Source organism: Amblyomma maculatum, chromosome 5 (assembly GCF_055883805.1).
Source record: "Amblyomma maculatum isolate TAMU_Amacu chromosome 5, ASM5588380v1, whole genome shotgun sequence".
Lineage (NCBI taxonomy): Eukaryota > Metazoa > Arthropoda > Arachnida > Ixodida > Ixodidae > Amblyomma > Amblyomma maculatum.
Window position 1 is genome coordinate 38117095 of NC_139348.1, and position 13648 is coordinate 38130742.

Sequence of the window (13648 nt, forward strand, 5' to 3'; positions counted from 1 at the left end):
GGATCACGTCGGTGGCATCACCGACGGTTTCTCTCGGGTCTCGGCTCGGGCGGAATTTTGGGTGCTACTCTCAAAAACGGCCTTCGGTTGTGCAGAGCTTTCACTGGTGGCTCCTGGTTGGCTTCGTTTTCTTTGCCGTGCACATCGTTGCTGCTGTCGGCGTGAAGTTGTTTCGTTGCTGTAGGCATGGTTGACATCACGGCGTCTTCACTGTCCTGAGTTTTCCAAGGCGATGGACAAGTAGCTTCGCTCCTATTTCCACCATTCTCGTCCGCAGCGTTTTCCGTCGCAGGAGAAGCTTCCGATATACTCATTCTTTGCGCGTTAACTGGTCCTTCTGTTTCAGGAGCAAGTGCGGCATCCTTGTCTGCAGTAGGTGGCGCGCTCCCTCCACCAGCTGCTTCTTCTGCGTCCACTTGGTCCATGAGATGTTCTGCCTAGACTTCGTTGCCCGCTCTGATACCTGCTACATTGGCATACGACCTAGAGCACATAGCTTCTTGGCCGTATCGCTTGCACATGGCACAGCGAGGCACTTTACACTCCCTCCTGATGTACCCTCGGCTATTGCATCTCACACATAACGGCGGGCGTCCCGGTGCGACTAGTAGTGCCGTACTTCCAGAAATGCGTATTTGGTGAGACAAGTCCTCCAGTGTCACACCGGGCTTTTTCTTGAGGCCTACAGTGCGGGTAGAGGAACCTTTGTCTGCCATACCCTGAACTCGCCAGCACTCCCGAGACAGGTCCGTTACTTTGCCGTATGGGCTAGTGCCACACGAATATCTTCGTCAGGGACGTTATGAAGCATCCAGTAGAGCTTCAGCCGCACATCCTGGTTAGCCGGGTCAATGACGAGGCACCGTTTTCCTTTCACTTGAACCTCGCTAGCTTCCAAAATTTTTCTTGTCGCTTCTGGGCTGTTAAAGGTGACAGCCCCCCCATGGTTCATCTGGAACGCCCCCAAAGCTAGCACCTATGGAAGCATTCCGAGACGGACCAGCGTGTCGCGAAAACCTTCCACACGAAATGGCCTGGATTTCAAATCGCCGTGAAGAAAGACGGTATTCAAAACGCACGCACCTGTTGGCAACTGCGGCAGCACAACTTGATAATCCTGGGAATCACCAGCAAAAAACCTGTTTCCGCGGCCCTCTCGGGCCACTGACACCGCTCCACCGGAGCTCATGATAACACGTCCGTCACGCTCGGTAGCCCGAAGTGGAATCGACTATACTAACGAGGAGAACTGCTGGAGAGGCAGTTAACCCTTCTCTCAATGCGGTGAGGAGAAAAGCGCGCATTAAAGTGCATCAGTGACGGAAGCACTGAAATAACAAGGGGCAGTTGGAGACACTCACCGTGTATGCGCGCTTAGATTTTGGCAACAGAAAAAAAATGCGCTCCCCGTCGGGGAATCGAACCCAGGTCTCCCGCGTGACAGGTGGGGACACTGGCCACTATACTAACGAGGAGAAGTGCTAGAGGGGCAGTAAATAATTCTCTCAATGCAGTGAGGGGAAAAGCGCGCATTAAATTGCATCACTGCCGGAAGCACTGAAATAACAAGGGACAGTTGGGGACACTCACCGTGTATGCGCGCTCAGATTTTGGCAAGAGAACAAAAATGCGCTCCCCGTCGGGGAATCGAACCCCGGTCTTTTTTTTTTTCTTTATTGCCGGCTTCGACACACAATACACAACATACAAAAGTGATAAAACGTGTCAGCAAACCTTTAGCGGACACGACGCGTTAAAATTTATTCATCTCTACCAAGCTGTTAGGCTGGTCTATCCATTCTGGTGGTTCGGGGAGTGTTCGATACACTTCCCGCAAACGTACAACACTTTCTATAAAATGTTCCCGCACAGGGCGCGCATCAACATCTGCATTTTTGAAGTGCATTCGCGTTTTCCACAAGCTGTGGAGGCCGAGGAGCATAATTGTATCCAGTGGACTATTGTCAGCGTGTAAAACCGGAAGGAATCCTATGCCGTACATATCTAGGGGTAATTCTTTTTTCAATGTCCTTTGAAGCACATCCCAGAAAAAGATGGGATCGCAACAATCCAGGAATACGTGTTCTATGGTTTCAGCTTTCTTACTTAGGTAACAGTTAGTTGTCCAGGGTACAAAATGACCTTTTTCATGAAGCCATGTTTTTACTAATAACGTGTTAGTATGAAGTTTAAAGAAAAAGGATTTGACCGAGGGTAACACCGGCATTCTCTTCATTCTGTGCAAAACATCTCCTGGGCCTCCACATAATGGCAAACGGTAAAGTGGAACCGGAATCATTGCATCCAATAAATCTGAGTACAAGGGAAGGAAAGCGTAGCAGGGGGCGGCAGAAAGTTAGGTGGGTGGATGAGATTAAGAAGTTCGCAGGGGTCAAGTGGATGCAGCTAGCACAGAACCGGGTTAAGTGGAGAAATATGGGAGAGGCCTTCGCCCTGCATGGGGTATAATCAGGCTGATGATGATGATGATGATGATGATGATGATGACGATGACAATTTTTTCCGCGTGACATCACTCAAGTATTGCATCGAAAAACGCGCATGCAGCATCCCGTATGCAAGTACCACTTCGCGTAGGTACCCTCTCACAGCCCCACCCATGCATGACAAGAGCATACCACATATCCTGGAAGGAGTCTGCACAGTCAGAGTTGCACAACTGTGCGCAGGAACATGTCATTTTGATTTCGCAGAAACATAAATCGTGAGACGACTTGCCTCAAAAACAAATGTGCAAGGCCTAGCCCACCTTTTTTTGCAGACAGGAACAAGTTTGTCCGACTGGTTTTTTCCTACGTCGATGCCCAAATAAAAACGGCGAAAACACGGTGCAATTTTTGAATGCTGATCCGAGAGGCACTGAGCACATTCATGACATACCATATTTTTGCAGTGAGAAATAAATTGCACACGGTAGCCCGCGAAAATACAGATAATTGCCTTCCTTGCCACGCATCAGCCTTTTCTTTTGCATTTAAAGTTTCATCTCTCCAATACGAATCAGGGTCCCGGTATACTTGGAGAGGTACACCTAGATACATTGTAGGAATCGTTGACCACTGCAGTCGAGAGTAGTACTCTGGCGTGTCTTCCCAACTGCCGTGCCAGAAGCCACAGCTCTTTTCCCAGTTTATTAACGCCCCCGTAGACTGACAATATTTGTGGACTACATTTGTGGCTTCAAAGATGCTATATTTATCTGAACAGAAAAGCGCTATCATCGGCATAGGCGAATATTTTAACATGCGCTGACTGTAGCCTGAAGCCCGTTACGCTCTCATTATTTCGGATAGCCAAGCAAAGAGGCTCAAGGTAGAGTGCAAACAACAGGGGCGACACGGGACAGCCCTGCCTAACTGACGACCGAACTTGCAGGCTTTCGGTCAGTTCTCCGTTCACTATAATTTGCGTTGTGCAGTTGGCATACGCCATTCTGAAGCCGTCTGTTATTAAATCCCCAACATTGGAGTGATCCAACATGGCAAACAGCACATCATGCGACACCCGGTCAAATGCTTTTGCGAGATCCAGTTGGATCATTGCCACACGGTCACCAAGTGCGTCATAACATTCTAGTACGCTTCGCGCTACGTGAATGTTCGTGGCGATGCTCCGTCCCTTTATGCCACAAGTCTGATGCGTGCCAACCAGCTTTGTTATCACACATTGCAGTCGTCTTTCCAACACTTTCATAAATATTTTATAATCAACGTTGGTGAGGCTTATCGGGCGATAAGACCCCCCCAACAAACGCTTTTCCGGCTCCTCAGTTTTCGGAATCAGTGTGATATGAGAAGTTCTGAAGGACAGTGGAACACGGTTTTGCTCATAAGCTTCATTGATAACCTTCATGAGGAGGTGAGCTTTCATTCGCTTAAACATTTTATAAAAAAACTCCCCTAATCCGTCAGGGCCCGGTGCTTTACCAGCTGGCAGAGTGTCTATTGCGTCCTCTATTTCTTCGACGCAAATTGACATTTCTAGTCGCTTCTTTCCTTCATCATCAAGCTTGGGCATTAGTGGCAAAAATTCTGCTTCAAAATCCCCTACCATTTTTCGCGGGTGACCAAGTAGGTCTTTGAAATGACCGGCAACTACATGTTTGATAACACTGCAGTCCGACGAAACATCATTCCCACTTCGTATTTTTCGTATTTCCTTACGGCTCGCGTATCGCTTTTCGTCCGATAAAGCACGCTTTGTAGGTGCTTCAGCGGCCCACAGCTTCTCAGACCGTGCGCGAATAACCGCCTCTCTGTACTTATCTGTATCTAATCTTTCCAACTTTATCTTGATGCTCCTTACTTCTTTGGAAAATGTACCTGGTTGAGCGCATTCTATACCAGTAAGGAATTCTAGTTGCTCACACAGGTGTTTTTCGTTTTGTTTCTGTTCATATCGCAGTTTACTACTTTTTTCAATTGCCTTCAGTTTTACTGCCTGTTTAAATTCTTCCCAGCCCACGGCAACACTTATCGGCTGCTCTGCGAGCAACTTCTTTAGCTCCTCCTCAACGTCCTTAACATAACCCTCGTCCTCCAACAATTTCGTGTTGAGTTTCCATAGGTCCCAATTAAAGCTGTTTTTGCTTTGATTTCTGCCGAAGTTTGCAATCACTAGACAGTGATCACTAAAGCACACTGGTCTAACCTCATACGATGTACACAGCGGCCCTAATTCAAGCGATACATACAACCGATCAAGTCGTGCGTGGCTACTGCCTTGAAAATGAGTGAATTGCAGTTGAGTAGCATTTGCAAACACACTTCCAACATCTTCCAAGTTGTGACCTTGAGTAACTGAATTCAGGATCTCCGTACTCTTATCCTTCACTGTCAGGAATTTTACACGGTCTTCAGCGCGACAAACACAGTTGAAATCCACAGTTGAAACATTGTTACGTATGAAAAGGGCACAGCCGCCAGAGGAACTAACTGAATGACACGCATAAACGTCGAAATGCAGTCGGAAAGCGGACACCATTCGATCTGTCGCTTCTTGGCTATCATTTTTGGTTTCTTGAACAGCTACTACGTGCAGATCGTTCTCAATGAAAAGGCGGTTAAGCTGGCACTGTCGCCTTCTTGCTCCGAGGCCCCGTACGTTTATTGTTGCTACAGGTAGCGCTTCAGGGAGGTTGATTGCCATGTCGAAGAAAGGAAAGGACCCTATCTCATGGTGTCTACCTAAACGACGAACCCCGGAGCCCCATGCCACCTCTGTATGGCATGAACTACACAAAACTACGGAGGCGGTTTACCCGCCTGCCGTGATTCTGCAGGAATGTTCGGACGCGGCTTCAAGGTCGAACGCCTCATACCTGATGTTTTATTCGGCGGCTCGTCTCCGCCACTGGCACCAAGTTGGGGCACATTCCGAGCGAGTTCCTCGTGCGGCCGTTTTCCGACCGTTTGGCTGACCGCTGTACCGAGAACGTCCATGGGCTGGGTATCGCTAACCACAGAGTCAGATAATGTCACAGCCGCACCATTCGGCACGACGGCGACGGCCGATGCAGACTCTGGGGAAGACTTCTTGGGCGTAGCGCCAGCGACAGGTTGACACTCCAGTTGATCCGTCTGTGGGGCGCCCACCGTGGTCTCTTGCAGCGACGATACATTAGCCGCTCTCGATGCCTCCTCCGCCTCGGCTTTATCCATGAGCAGTTCGGCAGCGTCTACGCTGCTCACCGGCCCGGCGACGCTGGCGTACTTCCGAGAACACTGGGTCTCGTCATGTCCGAAGCGACGGCAGGAACCGCACCGTGGAATGCGGCAGTCGCGCCGAATGTGGCCCGTGCCTCGACACCGCAGACAGAGGGGAGCCCTGCCCGCAACGACCACAATGGCTAGCTCTCCAGCGACGTTCACCTGGTGGGGCAGGTCGTCCAGCTTCACGCTGGCATTCAACTTCAACGTCACCAGCCTCGTGGTCGAACCCTTATCCGCCACACTTTGCCGAACGGCGCGAAAGCGAGCCGCACTTCCTCGTCCGGTACGCTGGGCAGCAGCCAATGTAGCTTCATTCGTATGTCTCGGTTCGCCGGGTCAATCACGAGGCATCGAGCCGATTTCACTTCACCCATTTGCACAATCTTCTTTACGCCCACGTCGTCCTTAAAGGCCCAAACGTGGCTCATGCGGTACGCCCCGAGGGCGATAACTTCCGGCAGGAGCAATAGGGGAGCGAGCGCATCCCGGAAATCTTCCACCCGGTATGGGCGGACCCTGATGTCTCCGTGCAAGAAAACAGTGTTTAGAACGAATCGTCCTGTAGGCAAACTGGGCAATACGACCTGGTATTCTTCACCCGATGCAAAAATCCTGTCACCGCGGCTCGACATGGCCGCTGTAGCCGCTCCAACGGAGCTCGTCATAACACGTCCGTCACTCTCGGTGGCCGGAAGTGGAATCCAATCGAACCCCGGTCTCCCGCGTGACAGGCGGGGATACTGGCCACTATACTAACGAGGAGAAGTGCTCGTGGGGCAGTAAATAATTTTCTCAATGCAGTGAGGAGAAAAGCGCGCATTAAAGTGCATCACGGCCGGAAGCACTGAAACAACAAGGGACTGTTGGAGACACTCACCGTGTATGCGCGCTTAGATTTTGGCAAAAGAAAAAAATGCGCTCCCCGTCGGAGAATCGAACCCCGGTCTCCCGCGTGACAGGCGGGGATACTGGCCACTATACTTTTTTTTCTTCTTTATTGCCGTGAAACACAAAACAAAAATACACATGATAAAACACGTCAACTACACTTGAGCTAATGCGTACGCGGCTAAAATCGTTTCAAGTGCACCAACTCATCAAACAGAGAATGCCATTGTGGCGGATCCTGCTGCATCCTGAAAGTTTCACGTATATACGCAGCATTTTCAATAAAGTTTTCACGCGCAGATCATGTATCTATATCTGCATGACGCACCTGCATTCGTGTTTTCCACAAACTATGGAGGCCAAGAAGCATAATTAAATCATAAGGTGCATCATCGTTCTGCACTGGTAGGAATCTTATACCGTAAGGAGTTAATAAAAGTTCCTTTTTAATTGTCCTTTGGAGGACGTCCCATAGAAAGACAGCATCCCAGCACTGTAAGAAAACGTGTTCAATTGTTTCCTGTTTTTTGCACAACGGGCAATTTGTTGTCCATGGGACGAAGATACCTTTTTCATTCAGCCAGGTTTTAACAGGGAGCGTATTAGAGTGAAGTTTGAAAAGGAACGTTTTAGCAGATGGCCTCACGGGCGTCATCTTAACTCTATTCAAAACGTCCTGCCCTGGGCCTCCACAGTGTAATGCCCGGTAAAAAGGCACCGGCAGCATCACGTGAATGAGATGTTTATACGGTTTTTTTCTGGCAACATTGTTAAGGTAATCAAAAGAAAACCGCACTTCCAGCAACTAGCACGAAAAAACACCCTCGCGCAGGTAGCCAGTCACAGTACCAGGCATGTTTTCACATGACACAATCCCTTCAGGGAGCAGCCTCTGCAATCGCACTTGCATCACAGTTCTTAGAAAGGTATCTTTTTGATCACGGGGGAATATAAATCGCGAAACCACCTGACGCAAGAACAGTTGTGCAAGGCCAAGCCCGCCCCTTTTAACAGAAATAAACAAATTCGTCCGGGCGGATTTTTTCCCCATGTGGATGCCCAAATAAAAACAGCAAAAACGCGGTGCATTTTCTGAATTGAGGTTCGTGAGATACACAACATATTTATGAGGTACCACAGCATCGAAATAAGAAAAACATTGCAAATAGAAGCGCGCGAAAACATTGACAGTTGCCTTCCTTGCCACGCATCCGCTTTTTCTTTCACTCTGGATGTTTCTTCCATCTAGTGCACGTTGGGATCTTGATAACATTCTAAAGGCACGCCTAGATATCGTATTGGGAGAGCAGACCATCGCAGCTTACAGAAGAAATCAGGTGTCACGTCCCAATCACCGTGCCAAAACCCAGAGCTTTTCTCCCAATTGATCTTGCATCCGGTTTGATCACAAAATGTTTGGACGAGACCCGTGACTTCAAAGATGCTCTTTCTAGTTGCACAAAACACTGCTATGTCATCAGCATATGCTAGCATTTTCACGTGTGCTGATTGCAGCTTGAACCCTAAAATGCGATCGCTATCAATGATAGCCAAGCAAAGTGGCTCTAAATACAGTACAAAAAGTAGGGGTGAGAGCGGGCAGCCCTGCCTTACCGATGAACGTACTGCGATGCTGTCAGTCAGTTCACCATTCACTATAATACGGGTCGTGCCGTTCGCATACGCCATTTTAACACCCTCCACTATGACTTCACCAGCTTAGAATGCTCCAAAATGGAAAAAAGAATTTCGTGAGAAACACGGTCAAAGGCCTGCGCCAAATCTAACTGCATCATGGCTATCTGACCACCGACTGCATCAACACATTCTAGTACGGTTCTTGCGACATGTATATTCGTGGCAATGGATCGACCCTTGATGCCGCACGTTTGATGAGACCCAACCAATTTCTTTATTACGCTTTGCAGTCGTTTTGCTAAAACCTTCATGTACACCTTGTAGTCAACATTGGTGAGGCTAATCGGTCGATATGACCCCATCAATAGTCGTTTCTCCGGATCATCTGTCTTGGGTATTAGAACAATGTGCGATGTAGAGAAAGACAATGGAACAGTATTACGTTCATAAGCTTCAGTGATTACACAGAGCATAAACTGAGCCGCATACTGCTGAAAAGTTTTAAAGAATGCGGCGCTTAGACCATCCGGCCCAGAAGTCTTACCAGGTGTCAGGTCATCTATTGCAGATACTATCTCCTGCAACGTTATCGGTGTTTCTAGGCGCGCATTACTTTCGTCATCCAGTGCGGGCATCAGTCTTAGAAAATCTGTTTGAAAGCCGCCTACAGTCTCGAGCTTAGCGCTAAGCAGTTCTTCGAAGTGCTCTGTTACCGCACGCTGAATACCTTTAGCATCTTCAGTGATATGGCCGGCATATCTTATACTCCTTATTTCTGTCTGGCAGGCGTTCTATTTCTTATTCTTTCTGTTTGCGCCGCAACTTACTGCTGTTTTCTATGGATTTCAATTTGACCCACTCTTTGAAGCTGTCCCATTCCGCTGCAAAACTTACTTGTCGCATAGCAAGTCGATTTTCAAACTCGGTCTTAACTTCTGTTAGGAACTCTTCATCGGCGAGAAGCTTGGCATTCAGTTTCCATAGGTGCCAGTTAAAGCGCGATATCTTTCCTTTCCTACCAAACACTGCACTCACGAGACAATGATCGCTGAAAGACACAGGCTTGACCTCATATGCAGTACATAGGGAAACAAGATCAACTGAGGCATACACCCTGTCCAATCTAGCATGGCTATCTCGCTGAAAGTGCCTGAACTCCGGCTGGTTTCCAGTGGAGAACACACTGCCGACATCCTCAAGGCCATACTCATGCACAAGTGCATTCAACAGCTCGGAGCTTCTGTCTGTTCGAGGTCTACACTTCGCCGCTCGGTTCACAGCTGAGCACACACAGTTGTAGTCACCAAGTACAAGCAAGATTTTGTCAGTCTTCAACCACAATTCAATAGACTGAAAAAACGATTCACGTTCGCATTTTGAATTGGAAGCATACACACACACAACACGCCAGCATAAATTACAGTAGGTAAAATCAGTAACCAAAAGCCGACCACTTGGACAGGCAAAAACGGACTCTACGCTTACTCCCTGCGTGTTACGTATAAATAAAAGGCATCCACCCGATACACCAACAGAATGGCATACTCACACATAAAAGTTTGTTTGAAAAGAAGCCACCATACGGTCAGTGCTTTCTTGGCTCTCAATCTTTGACTCTTGCACAGCTGCTATATCTATATCATTATCCAAAATAGGCGACTGAGCTGGCATTGTCGCCTTCTCGCTCCCAGCCCTCTGACATTCAAAGTAGCTACGTGTAACGGCGAATTAAGCTTAAGAGTCATGTATTAGAAAGAGACGCCCGTACCCGCATGGTGCCTACCTTCATGGTTGCGTGGGTTCCGCTTCTGAAGAACAGTGGCGTATGTGTGCATGTAATGTCCTCCAAGCAGAACATCGGGCTGCATTCAAACGAAGTCCAAGCACCGTCTTTCATTTTTTTTTCACACACGCCCCTCTTGGTTGCAGAATGTTCCTGACGCTGGTCGGTAGGCAGCCGACCCACAAATCGTTAAGGACACCACAAAACTACTGAGGCGGTTTCCCCGCCTGCCGCGTGTCGGCCGAGAAGTTCGGCTTCGGTCGCAAAGTTGCTCTTCGGATGCCCGCAGTTTTCGGCTGCGGCTCACCACAAACACCGCCTGGCCGCTGAGTCTCCTCGACGCTTTCCTCGTGCGGACGTTTCGCGGCAACTAAGGCTGCTGTCTCCGGCCCATCCTCCATGGCATCAGTACAGGAAGGCTCAGTACTGAGATGGTCCTCAGCATCAGAAAATTCGATTACGTCTTCTGACGCTTCCTTTGACGCGCTTTCATGGTCCTGGGATGGAACGTTCAAGACATGCAGAGTTTCATTCTTTTCATTTGAGACCGTCACCTTATTCTTCTTTAAAACCGTCATGGAAGGCGCGTCCTGTTTCGTTGACTGACCTCTAATGTCAGCAGCCTCCTCCGCATCCGCCTCGTCCATAATTAACTCGGACAAGTCTTCGCTGGTCCCAGGTCCGGCAATGGTAGCGTAGGTTCGTGCACACTGGCTTTCCAGTCTTGTCTATCATATAAGTATTTAAGTGTCACCTTGTGTAACGACTTATCCTGGAGCGCACACATCACTAATATTATCTCAACTGCTAATGGAACACTAGGTTTCTTACGACGTCCTCTCCGCCATGCCCCCGATCACGTAAAACTGCTAGCATACAAAACACTTGTCAGATCAAAATTAGAATATGCCTCACCTATTTGGAGCCCGCATCATGCTTACCTTATCAACGCACTTGAAGCAGTACAAAACAGAGCAGCCAGGTTCATTCATTCTTCATATTCCTACGACATCCGTGTGTCAGGGTTGAAAGATAAATCAGGGTTATCACTCCTCTCAGTTCGTCGTCGCATCGCCAGCCTTTGCTTATTCTACAAATTTTATCACAGTTCGCTTTCCTGCGCGCCCTACATCGTCCCGCCAACCCGCATATCTCATCGCACTTGTCATCCTTCCCAGGTTTCTCGTCCACGTGTCGGCACGGTCACTTTTGAAGCCTCATTTTTTCCCCGTACCATTGTTGACTGGAACGACCTTCCCAGAGACATTGCAGCCATCATGTGCTCCGCGACCTTCGCTGACAATCTTCATGCTCATTTTTCATCGTGTTAACACTTGCCGCCTACAATGATGTACCCACCCCTTATGTAATGCCCCTCACAGGGCCTTTAAGGAAAATAAATGAAATGAAAATAAATGAAACTGGCTGTCTTCATGCCCGAACCGTCGACAGGTTCCGCAGCGAGGAACCCGGCACTCTTTGCGGATGTGACCCGTACTCCGGCAGCGTAGGCACAACGGGGGTCTGCCTGGCACAATCACTAGCGCCAGCTCGCCGCTAACATTCAAATGATGCGGCAGGTCGTCGAGCTTCAAGCCAGCTTTCAGCTTCAGCGTGACGAGTCTAGTTGTGGAGCCCTTTTCTAGCATACCTTTAACACGCCAGCGTTCCCGGAAAAGCTCCGACACCTTTCCGTACGGCGCAAATGCAGCACGAATATCTTCGTCTGGCACGTTGTGTAGTAGCCAGTGAAGTTTGAGTCGCACGTCCTGGTTCGCCGGGTCAATCACCAAGCAGCGACCGTTTTTCACAGACAGCTCACCTACACTGACAATCTTGTTGACGGCTTCAGTATCCTTGAGAGTGACGGCCCAGACGTGGCTCATCCGATACGCCCCCATTGCGATAACTTCGGGGATTAGCGAGTGCTGCGCTAACGTATCCCGGAAATCTTCCACCCGGTACGGGCGGGCCCTGATATCGGCATGCAAAAAAACGGTATTCAAAACAAACCGACCTGTTGGCAGTGCAGGCAAAACAACCTGGTAAGTGTTGTCCTGTTCAGCAGTCCTGTTACCGCGGCCTGACATGGTCGCTGAATCCGCTCCTGAGGAGCCCTGCATCCTGCGTCCGTACACTGGCGTGGCCGGAAGCAGAATCCCTACTGGCCTCTATACTAACGAGGAAAAGTGCTTATGGGGCAGTAAATAATTCTCCCAATGCAGTGAGGAGAAAACAGCGTATTAAAGTGCATCACTGCCGGAAGCACTGAAATAACAAGGGACAGTTGGAGACACTCACCGCGTATTCGCGCTCAGATTTTGGCAATAGAAAAAAAAATGCGCTCCCCGTCGGGGAATCGAACCCCGGTCTCCCGCGTGACAGGCGGGGAGACTGGCCACTATATTAAAGAGGAGAAGTGCTAGTGGGGCAGTAAATAATTTTTTTCTTTATTGCCGTGAAACACAAAACAAAAATACACATGATAAAACACGTCAACTACACTTGAGCTAACGCGTACGCGGCTAAAATCTTTTCAGGTTCACCAACTCATCAAATAGACATTGCCATTGTGGTGGATCCTGCTGCATCCTGAAAGTTTCGCGTATATACACCGCACTTTCAGTGAATTTTTCATGCGCAGATCGTGTATTTATATCTGAGTGACGCACCTGCATTCCTGTTTTCCACGAACTATGGAGGCCAAGAAGCATAATTAAATCATAAGGTGCATCATCGTTCTGCACTGGTAGGAATCTGATACCGTACGGAGTTAGGGGAAGTTCCTTTTTGATTGTCCTTTGGAGGACGTCCCATAGAAAGACAGCATCCCAACACTGTAAGAAGACGTGTTCAATTGTCTCCGGTTTTTTGCACAACAGGCAATTTGTTGTCCATGGGACGAAGACACATTTTTCATTCACACAGGTTTTAACAGGGAGCGTATTAGAGTGAAGTTTAAAAAGGAACGTTTTAGCAGATGGCCTCACGGGCATCTTCTTGACTCTTTTCAAAACGTCCTGCCCTGGGCCTCCACAGTGTAATGCCCGGTAAAAAGGCACCGGCAGCATCACGTCAATGAGATCTTTGTATAGTTTTTTTTCTGGAAACATTATAAAGGTAATCAAAAGAGAACCGCACTTCAAGCAACTTGCACGAAAAAACCTCGCGCAGGTAGCCAGTCACAGTACCAGGCATGCTTTCACATGACACAATCCATTCAGGGAGCAGCCTCTGCAATCGCACTTGCGTCACAGTTCTTAGAAGGTGGGGCAGTAAATAATTCTCTCAATGCAGTGAGGAGAAAAGCACGCATTAAAGTGCATCAGTGACGGAAGCACTGAAATAACAAGGGACAGTTGGAGACACTCACCGTGTATGGGCGCTTAGATTTTGGCAAAAGAAAAAAAGATGCGCTCCCCGTCGGGGAATCGAACCCCGGTCTCCCGCGTGACAGGCGGGAATACTGGCCACTATACTAACAAGGATTTTTTTTTTTTTATTGCCTGCTTTGACAAATACACTGCAAATATATACAGATAAAACACGGTGACCATGCCGTGGTCAGCGTGAATGCTTAAAACTTCTTAAAATGAACAAGTTCATC

General features: G+C 48.6%; 1 protein-coding gene and 1 non-coding gene across 2 annotated transcripts in view; one reads left to right on the forward strand and one right to left on the reverse strand.

The window, feature by feature from the left end:
* LOC146188067 (transient receptor potential cation channel subfamily M member-like 2) overlaps positions 1–13648 on the forward strand; it is a 178464-nt gene that overhangs the window by 82003 nt on the left and 82813 nt on the right. The gene's annotated exons all lie outside the window — the stretch shown is intronic.
* On the reverse strand, positions 13458–13529 carry TRNAD-GUC (transfer RNA aspartic acid (anticodon GUC)). Its single transcript has one exon. It is a non-coding gene; the product is annotated as a tRNA-Asp (tRNA).